Raw genomic sequence first — 9,186 nt, forward strand, 5'->3', positions numbered from 1 at the left:
GCCACTCAAAAACGTCCGGCCAGTTTCCTGATGGCAGAAGTGAAAAAAGCCCGTCTCGTTGTGTTGAGGATTGGACTTGAGGTCAAAGAGGTAGTTAACCTCATGAGGTGAAGGTTCTGGCCATTTGTTAAGTTTGTACAGGACATAGAGTGCAGCCAACATCCTATATCCGTTAGGGGTTATTTGAAAGGGAGCGACGCCGAAATAATTGGCCACCCCCACAAAGAAAGGATGAAGAGGGAGATAAGCCCCCACTTCAATGTGATACCGGGACCAGGCGCTGTTTGCTCCTCCTGGACGATTAGCCCTCTGCTCCGCAGTAGGACGTATAATGGTTACCCCCGTTAGGGGGTATTTTCTGAAGCAGTTGGCGACCATCCGAGGGGTCATCGAACTGACTGGAGGAGTGTACCACTCGACATCAGGCGGATTGCGATGACGAGGACGAGCCCTAGTTTGGATATTGGGGTCAGGAACAAGATTCTCTCGGCCACTGGTCGAGGGAGCCCCCGCCTGCGAATCAGGCTGGGCAGAAGAAGAAGGGTTACTTTCAGATTCGGGCCTTTTCTTGCCAGAGGATTTTGAACGGGCCATTGAAGGAGAAGGGTGCGGTCTGGAAGAGGCTCGTGAGAAAGGTATCTGGTGGATGCGATCGGCTGGTTGTTCTTCTCCCTCGAGCAGTTGGGCGAGGAGGTCGTCGTCGATGGGTCTCTCACCTCCCCACAAATCTGGCATTAAAATTTGCAAACAGAAGAATGGGGAGGCGAGGTCAGAGGAATCTAGGAGATTCTTAAAATAGTGATGGTCGAGTATATAAGCTAAGCCTTTATATAACAGCATTCTAACTAAGTCTCTCTGTGCAAACAGTTTAAAAAACGGACCAAAGGGTGAAAGTGAAAAGTTTTCCTGAAAAGCTTTTTCGACTCCCCTTACGACGGGAAAAAATTATTTCTAACTGGCTTAAAAAAATCGAAATGCTACTTCGATCCTACGTCCTAAAAAGCACTGATCCTAGGTTTTAAACCTACTCAAAAGCCTACTTTGCCTACAAAAACATCTTATCTACAGGCGTTCAAAAAACCAGAAACCAGGAGATTCAAACAGTACACCATTTAAAAGCATGCACCACGAAAGGTTAGAAGCATGGAGTTTCAAAGTAACTTACCAAGGAAAATGGTCGTGAAGATGGAAGTGAGAGTTTCGGGAGTCAATGAGCCCACCGTCTGATCCTACAGCACAAAGGAAGGTTCGCCGGAGAGAGTAAAGCTCTGGTTTTTAGGGTTTTCGACAGAGAGGTGGCGTGCGTAAAAAGGAAAGAAGTGGCTCAAGTAACCTTATATAAGTTTGTCTTTGGTATTCAAAAGGCGTGATCATTAGTTTTCCATTTTCGAAGTATGGGGAAGCGTGATGGCCGTCAAAATAGTTTTTGGGAAACTGAAAAGCCTTGATTAGACAGGAGTGGTTTGCTTTTTTCAAGAACGCACGAAGGGCTCTGACACGTCAGGAGGGGTTACCGAAGGGTCGTTCGTTCAAAGTTTATTTACTGTTCGTGGTAAATAAACTTTGGGGGGCAAATGTTATCCAATAAATTAGCATTTGTGACGTGGCTAATAATCTCTTGACACATGACTGACACCTGGAGCGTCTGCTAGAGTATCGACCAGGAGACACACCAGAAGCAGGACAGACCTGTCTTTACCACGACCAGACTGGTCGGTGGTTCCGCTGGCAAAGCAACATTTATGGAAAGATCTTATGAATCCCGAATTTATCTCATGCAATCTTCTGAATATCCCATGATTCAGGGGATAATATCTGTAACAATATTGGGCAACCCTCCATGAGCCTATAAATAGCAGGAGATGGCTCATGGGAAGGGACTTTTTTTGGAGCCCGAAAATCATAGAGATTAGAGAATTTATCTGAGTAAACTTATATTGTTTATGAGAAGTGTTGAAACTCATTGAACCCAAGTTCTCTGATCACACTTTTGATCCCATATCAATATCATTCTAAGTGGACGTAGGTCATTACCAGATCCTGGGGCCGAACCACTATAAATTACTGTGTTTTCTTTGCTTTTGTCATTACGTTATTCTATATATATATTCGTCTATATCATTCATATTTTGACTCCGTGTCAGTTGGCTAAATCGTGGGTCAACACTACATATCTTATAATAATTTATTTTTTAATTTTTTAATTAATTAAATAATAAAATTTTGATTCAACATTATTTAATTAAATAATTTAATTTAATAAGTCTTTAAAATTAATAATGATTAATTAAATAAATAATAAATTATTATAAGAAATTATTTTAATTTATTTATTAAATATTATTATCTAATATTAACTAATATTAAATTATTTGAATATAGAAATTGAAAATTTTATTTAATAAAAGTTTTTACAATTAATAATGATTAATTATAAATTACTATATATCTTATAATAATTAATTTTTTAATTAATTAAATAATAAAAGTTTGGTTCAACATTATTTAATTTAATTTAATACAAATCTTAAAAATTAATAATGATTAATTAAATAGTTAATATTATTAATTATATAATTTAATAGTTAATGTTATCTAATTAATAATATTAACTATTATTAAATTATTTTAATATAGAAATTAAAAATTTTATTTAATAAAAGTTTTTACAATTAATAATGATTAATTACAAATTACTACATATATTATAATAATTTATTTTTTCTGTCCCGGTATGCTTGTGATTGATGGTTGTTGACTACAACCATCGATTACAGGGATATCGGCACAGAAATGATAAGTTTAAAGTATTAACAATAAAATAATGAAATGAATTTTTTTTTAATTTGAATAACATTATCTAATAAAACGTCATAAAATAACATAAGATATTATAATATTGCATAAGATTTAAAAAATGATAACAAATTTTTTTGTTATCCATTCCTATTCACATTACTAAAACTCACAGACTCTTGTAACACTCTAGATGGTGATTGACAAGACTTGGACAACATTGAGAAATCGTGCTTGTCAAGAATATTGGAATGGTCTACAATCTTTTTTGAGGATGGCCTCGGAATATAAGGATTCTGATGAAAGAATTAGGTGTCCGTGTGTCAAATGCATAAATAATAGGCTTGAAATTTTACCTGTTGTCGAAGCACATGTATTCGATAGGGGATTTTATCAAGGTTATGAGAGGTGGATTTATCATGGGGAAGCGGAACTAGATGTTGTTGATGAGGTAGTTGATGATGATGAAGCTGATGAGATGATTCTCATAGTGGAGGACTTTTTCTTACCGACAACTGAGCAAGTAGACAATAGTGGCGCAAGTCAATATTACGACGAGTTATTTAAGGAGATTGAAGCTGAGTTGTATCCTGGATGTGATTGGATTTCTTCCCTTAACTTCTTAGCTAAGCTATTACATTTGAAAGTTAGAGGGAAGATTCCTAACAACATATTCGATGAATTATTGAAGTTGTTAAAGCTTTCCTTTCCGAAGGAAAATAAAATTCCATCAGCGTACTACGAGGCTAAAAAGAGATTGAAGAAATTAGGGTTGGGATACGAGTCGATTCATGTGTGCCAATATGATTGTTGTTTATTTTACAAAGAGCATGCAAACAAAGAGGAATGTCCAGTTTGCGGAACTAGTCGATTGGTTACTTTTGAAAAAACTAAAGGAAAAAAGGTGCTGCATAAGGTGATGCGTTACTTTCCATTGACACCCCGGTTGAAAAGACTATACAGCTCAAGGCTTACAGCAAAGGACATGCTATGGCACCACACTGGGAAATCGAAAGATGATGGAGTGATGCGACACCCAGTGGATGGGACGGCGTGGAAGAACTTTGACATCAATCATCCTGGTTTTGCAAGTGATCCTAGGAATGTTCGTTTAGGCTTAGCTGCTGATGGATTTAATCCATTTGGCAACATGAACCTAGCATACAGCATATGGCCTGTGGTGTTGGCGAACTATAATCTTCCACCTTGGTTATGTATGAAAGACAACAATTTGATGTTGACCATCCTTATTCCTGGTCCAAAATCACCAGGTAAGGACATAGATGTATTTCTAAGACCATTGGTGGATGAGTTGAAGGAGTTGTGGGCTAACGGAGTTGTTACGAGAGATAGTACGACCAACACTATGTTCAAGCTGCGCGCAGCCCTTTTATGGACAGTCAATGATTTTCCAGCTCGAAGTAGTTTGTCTGGATGGAGTGGTCAGGGATACAAAGCTTGTCCTACATGTAATGAAGACACATCTTCCATTCGAGTGATCGGTAAGACATCTTATGTTGATCACAGAAGATTCTTGCCCAGTACACATCGAATGAGAAGGAACACTGAGTTCGATGGACAAATTAAGAGAAGACGTCCTCTGAAACGATTTACTTGTGAGGAAATATTAGAACAAGTGAACAACCTTCCACCCCAAGTTCCTGGAAAAAACTTGCAGTTTGGAGGTGTGAAACATAGAAGAGTTGCGGAAGATAGAAATTGGAGGAAAAAAAGCATCTTCTACGAGCTTGATTATTGGAGTACAAACATTTTAAAACATAACATTGATGTCATGCATGTCGAAAAAAATGTATGTGATAGTCTCCTCAGCACAATCTTGGACAATGATAAGTCTAAGGACACCACTAATGCAAGATATGATTTGAAGAAGATGGGAGTAAGGGAATCATTTTGGATTTATGAAGATAAGAGTGGAAAGTTGATGAAGCCGCATGCTTCTTACGTGTTAACTCCTGCTCAGAGACAACAATTTTGTCAATTTATTAAAGAAGTGAAATTTCCAGATGGCTTTTGTTCAAATTTGAAGAAAAAAGTAATCGAGAATGAAACAAATATCATTGGGTTGAAATCCCACGATTGTCATGTTATAATGCAACGATTATTGTCAGTGGGTGTTCGCAAGTTTCTCCCAAAAGATATATCGACCACCATTTCTAAACTATGTAGTTTTTTCAGGCAACTATGTTCGAGGACTATAAATGTTACAGATATGGAGGAAGCACAAAAAGACCTTGTTCTGATATTGTGCAATATGGAGTTGATTTTTCCTCCGGCTTTTTTTGATATAATGATTCACTTGGTCTTACATTTGCCTGAAGAAGCAATTTTTGGTGGACCGGTATTTATGAGATGGATGTATCCTTTTGAAAGGTACATGAAAAAATTGAAGAACTACGTGGAAAATAAAGCTCGTCCTGAAGGGTCAATAGCTGAAGGCTATGTCGCTGATGAGGCTATGACATTTTGTTCGATGTATTTCAAAGGGGTTGAAACTAAATTTAATCGTCTTGATCGCAATAAAGATGAGGTGTATGTCCCACGACACCTTACTGTGTTTCAATCTCAATGTCGTCCCCTAACAAAGGGAACTCTCAAGCCTCTCGATCTTGCGACTCGTGAAATGGCTGAATGGTTCATTATTAACAATTCATCCGAAATTCAGGATTACTTAGAGTAAGTTTATTCCCTTTAAAGTGAAATTTATGTTTATTCCAAATTATTTTATCTAATGTAGTCAAAGCATTCAAATTTACAGCGAACACCTAGTAGAGATCAAACTGAAATACCCAGATGGTGATCATAATCTTTTACAGAAGAAAAATTTTCGCCAGTGGTTTCATAAGAAGGTAAAATTGAGATTATTTTTAAACCTTTATTATTGTAATGATATTTTTATCATTCTAATATAGGTTTATTAATTTATTTAGATATATGACTTGCACAAACATGGATCTTTAGAGAATGGTGATGAGTTGCTAGCTTTAGCATCTGGGTCAGATCACTTGGCAACATACTACGAAGGTTGTATAGTTAACGGTATTCGATTTATCGCTTATGACCGAGATCAAAAGCGCACCACACAAAATAGTGGAGTGTCTGTTGCGGGAACTGAAGGTTTTAACTATTATGGCACGCTTCAAGAAGTACTGGTCTTATCTTTCACTAGTGCATATTCAGTTGCATTGTTTAGGTGTAAATGGTTTAACACTGATCCAAGCAAGAAGAAAACAATCACTGAAAATAATATCACCAGTATAAACGTCAGTAGCGAATGGTACAAAGATGAGCCTTATATACTTGCTAGCCAAGCTAAGCAAGTATTCTATCTCGATGATCTACTTTAAGGCCGACACTGGAAAATTGTTGAGGATGTCAATCATCGTCAAATTTGGGACATCAAGGACGATGAAGCTGATGCAGATGTTGATGTTGTACATGACAGAAACTCATCAAATTTTGTGTTGACAGTTGGTTATGGAATCTCATGAATATGCAACATATATTGGCACTATACAAAATTCACCTGTTGATCAATTGGATGAAAATTTCATAAATGACGACTTAGGCGAAGAAGAAGTCGATGAAGAAGATGAATTGCTAGTTGATATTTGTGAAGATGATGTTAATCATGTGTCTCCGATTGATGTTAATTTAATTAATGATGAAAGTGATAGTGATTATTCTACTTAGTTTTTATATTTTTGTAATAAAGACAATTGTTTAAAATATAATATATGAGACTTGTAATCATTTTGTTCATTTCCATTGGTGATATTTGATACTAACTAATAATTTAATAATAACTAATCATTTTTGTTCCTAAGTACAATGTCAGCGGATATAGCCACCTCTCACGGCGGAGATGGTGGAGGTCTAGACCCGCCAGATCCTAGTAGAGTACCCTCTTCCTGCGAGTCAGGTTAATAATAATTTTCAAATTTTGCTCATAGCTTGAAAGTCAAGCTCAACGAATGTTTAATATATATTAATATTTCAAATTTTGGTTATTCTTTAAAATGTGGATAGCTGAAGTGCCGAGAAGAAAGGGTCGTGGCCTGGCTAATTCGAAGCCACTTGAAATTCGAAGGCGAAATGCCGGGAAACCACTAGATCTTCAGCTTGATCCTAGGACGGACAAAGTGGTTGGCTTGGAGGACCAAGCTTTTGTCCGCAAGATAGGCCTCCAAGTCACCTTGTTGTTTCCAGGACATTACTTGGATTTCGCTGATGTACCTCAACAATTTAAGGAACAAGTCGTACAAAGGATGAAGGTACAAATTTAGAACAAGTGTTGTGGTATAATTTTTTTATTAAAATCATTTACAAACTAAACTAATGTGTTATTTTTAATGTAGTATTTTTATAATGTTAATGGTCATCCAGAACCCGAGAGAGTTATGAAAACTATCTACACAGAGATGCGCAAAAGATATTCTGAGAGAAAGAACATCAGACATACTCACTTCAAAAAATATTACTCTAATCCGGAAGATTTGTAGAGTGTTTTAGTTGCCCCACCTGACTATTGCTCCAAGGAGAGTTGGAAAGATATTGTTCAGTTGTTTTTTAGCCCAAAATTTATCGCGCGATCCAACCAAAACAAGAAAAACATAAAAGAAATGAAGTATACATCGACGCAAGGCACAAAATCGATGGCAGCTAAGCGTCACCAATTTGTAAGTAAAAATATTAATTTAATTTAACAAAATTTTACATTCTAACTTCCTATCTCTAAATTTGTATAGGCGAACCCTGATGAACATGTTATTGATACTTGGAAAGATAGTCATTTGAGAAAATCGACAAAAGTTTTTGTCAACGACACAGCTCGAGAAACTATTGTAAGTTTAAACTTTTGTGTTATTATTTTCATTAAACTATGTTACTGATGTGTTTCTAACACTTTTTATGAACAGGAAAAAATGACGGAAGAGCTTGAGAGGGCACGACTTCAAAGCCAGTCTCAAGGACCGACGGAGGGATCTGAAACTGGATCTGCTGCTGAATCCTCGTCGATCGATCAGTACGAGATTATTTTGTATTTATTTTTCTGTTCTTCAATTAATAATATATTATTATATTTGTTAATTTTCTCCATTCTCTTTATGTAAATTTCTAACACTATACACGTTAATAACATGATTTAGTCTCAATAAAATACAAAAAGAAGGAAATTGTTACAATTAATTCAAAGTCTAGTCTTACTTAAATTCTTATTGTGGCATTTACTATTGTGTCTACTGTTGAACCAAAAAATTAAATAAATAAAAATATAATAATATATATTATCAAATATATTATTATAAAAAGTGGTATCAGTCAAATTAGTGAAGATAAATATCTCCACTTTTCTCTCCACCTTCCCACATTCCACTCTCAACACTCTTCACATAACGTAAAATGGAGTCTATAAAAAGAGAAATAAATCAAACACAAAAGGAAGGAGAAAGAAGAAAAAACTGTCAAAATTCTAAGAGAGATTACTATTAAAAAAAATACAAGAGAGAAATTAAAAAAAATATATACAGAGAGATAAAATTTTCTTCTTCAGGGAATTCTACAAAAGTAAGTACTAGGGCTTGCCCCTATTTATTCTCTTTTTTTTGTCTTTGGTCCACTTTGATCTAGGCTTTTTAAGCCACAAAAGGTCTCCAAAAGTGAGATATAGCCAAATGGGAAAGAAGAAAATATAATTTTTCTATGTAATTATGTTGCTCAAATTCTCCTAAAATTAAAATAGATTTTTCATATTTTTCATGGTCCACTTTGACCTAGGTTTCATTAGCCACAAAATACCTCTAAAAGTGAGATATAGTCATGGAAGATATGATAAATCATAAAATTCATACGCTGTTATGCCATCAAAATTTCTTAAAATGTAAATTTTGATTAAACAGTAAAATAAGGCAACAAAATTTCTCAATATCCAATAGTGCATTGGAATTCAATTAGACTCTATATTAGGCAAATGCCAAAAAATATTAGGAAAATTCCTCAATATGTCTAAAAAAAAAAGAGTTTTGAAATCAACATATATAAAATATATATATATATTAATATGGGCCACAAAAAGAACTCAGACTCTGGCTTCAAAAACAAAATCTATATACAATATATACAATTATGTTCAATAGAAGAATCATTTCAATCCTTTATCATCATCTTGTACTTGCCTAGCTTTTATTTTTTTTGAGAAGAGAAAAAGTACATGGTTTTGGAACTATAGTAGGTTTTGGAACTATAGTAGTGGCTGCTGGATTTCATACAAGTCAAGGCATATTCACACCAAGTTGGCATGAATCATGAAATTGTTGAATATATTGACTGTTTATTGAAGATGATATGGTTAAGACTGAGACACAATTATAC

Source organism: Humulus lupulus, chromosome 4 (assembly GCF_963169125.1).
Source record: "Humulus lupulus chromosome 4, drHumLupu1.1, whole genome shotgun sequence".
Lineage (NCBI taxonomy): Eukaryota > Viridiplantae > Streptophyta > Magnoliopsida > Rosales > Cannabaceae > Humulus > Humulus lupulus.